Below are 2,124 nucleotides of genomic sequence, written 5' to 3' on the forward strand. Positions count from 1 at the left end.
CCGCCCTTCCACGTCGGTTGCCCCGGTCTACTCGCCGGAGAGGCTGGGGCGTCCGGTCTACCCGGAGAAAGCAAGTCTTCCCGGTCTACCCGCCGGTTGCCCCGGTCTACTCGCCGGAGAGTCTGGGGCTTCCCGGTCTACCTGAGAGAAAGCAAGGCCTCCCGGTCTACTCGCCGGAGAGCCTGGGACGTCCCGGTCTACCTGAGAGAAAGCAAGTCTTCCCGGTCGACTCGCAAGGGCGCCGCTTGCCCCGGTCTACCCGCCGGAGAGGCTGGGGCTTCCCGGTCTACTTCCCCGAAAGCAAAGCCTCCCGGTCTACCCGCCCTTCCACGTCGGTTGCCCCGGTCTACTCGCCGGAGAGGCTGGGGCGTCCGGTCTACCCGGAGAAAGCAAGTCTTCCCGGTCTACCCGCCGGTTGCCCCGGTCTACTCGCCGGAGAGTCTGGGGCTTCCCGGTCTACCTCTCCGAAAGCAAGGCCTCCCGGTCTACCCGCCCTTCCGCGCCGGTTTTCCCGGGCTACTCGCCGGAGAGGCTGGGACGTCTGGTCTACCCGGAGAAAGCAAGTCTTCCCGGTCTACCCGCCGGTTGCCGCGGTCTACTCGCCGGAGAGTCTGGGGCTTCCCGGTCTACCTCCCCGAAAGCAAGGCCTCCCGGTCTACTCGCCGGAGAGCCTGGGACGTCCCGGTCTACCTGAGAGAAAGCAAGTCTTCCCGGTCGACTCGCAAGGGCGCCGGTTGCCCCGGTCTACCCGCCGGAGAGGCTGGGGCTTCCCGGTCTACTTCCCCGAATGCAAAGCCTCCCGGTCTACCCGCCCTTCCGCGTCGGTTGTCCCGGTCTACTCGCCGGAGAGGCTGGGGCGTCCGGTCTACCCGGAGAAAGCAAGTCTTCCCGGTCTGCCCGCCGGTTGCCCCGGTCTACTCGCCGGAGAGTCTGGGGCTTCCCGGTCTACCTGAGAGAAAGCAAGGCCTCCCGGTCTACTCGCCGGAGAGCCTGGGACGTCCCGGTCTACCTGAGAGAAAGCAAGTCTTCCCGGTCGACTCGCAAGGGCGCCGCTTGCCCCGGTCTACCCGCCGGAGAGGCTGGGGCTTCCCGGTCTACTTCCCCGAAAGCAAAGCCTCCCGGTCTACCCGCCCTTCCACGTCGGTTGCCCCGGTCTACTCGCCGGAGAGGCTGGGGCGTCCGGTCTACCCGGAGAAAGCAAGTCTTCCCGGTCTACCCGCCGGTTGCCCCGGTCTACTCGCCGGAGAGCCTGGGACGTCCCGGTCTACCTGAGAGAAAGCAAGTCTTCCCGGTCGACTCGCAAGGGCGCCGGTTGCCCCGGTCTACCCGCCGGAGAGGCTGGGGCTTCCCGGTCTACTTCCCCGAAAGCAAAGCCTCCCGGTCTACCCGCCCTTCCGCGTCGGTTGTCCCGGTCTACTCGCCGGAGAGGCTGGGGCGTCCGGTCTACCCGGAGAAAGCAAGTCTTCCCGGTCTACCCGCCGGTTGCCCCGGTCTACTCGCCGGAGAGTCTGGGGCTTCCCGGTCTACCTGAGAGAAAGCAAGTCTTCCCGGTCGACTCGCAAGGGCGCCGGTTGCCCCGGTCTACCCGCCGGAGAGGCTGGGACGTCCGGTCTACCCGGAGAAAGCAAGTCTTCCCGGTTTACCCGCCGGTTGCCCCGGTCTACTCTCCGGAGAGTCTGGGGCTTCCCGGTCTACCTCCCCGAAAGCACGGCCTCCCGGTCTACTCGCCGGAGAGCCTGGGACGTCCCGGTCTACCTGAGAGAAAGCAAGTCTTCCCGGTCGACTCGCAAGGGCGCCGGTTGCCCCGGTCTACCCGCCGGAGAGGCTGGGGCTTCCCGGTCTACTTCCCCGAATGCAAAGCCTCCCGGTCTACCCGCCCTTCCGCGTCAGTTGCCCCGGTCTACTCGCCGGAGAGGCTGGGGCGTCCGGTCTACCCGGAGAAAGCAAGTCTTCCCGGTCTACCCGCCGGTTGCCCCGGTCTACTCGCCGGAGAGTCTGGGGCTTCCCGGTCTACCTGAGAGAAAGCAAGTCTTCCCGGTCGACTCGCAAGGGCGCCGGTTGCCCCGGTCTACCCGCCGGAGAGGCTGGGACGTCCGGTCTACCCGGAGAAAGCAAGTCTTCCCG

The sequence above is a fragment of the Zootoca vivipara genome, chromosome 17, assembly GCF_963506605.1.
Source record: "Zootoca vivipara chromosome 17, rZooViv1.1, whole genome shotgun sequence".
In the NCBI taxonomy this organism is placed as follows: domain Eukaryota; kingdom Metazoa; phylum Chordata; class Lepidosauria; order Squamata; family Lacertidae; genus Zootoca; species Zootoca vivipara.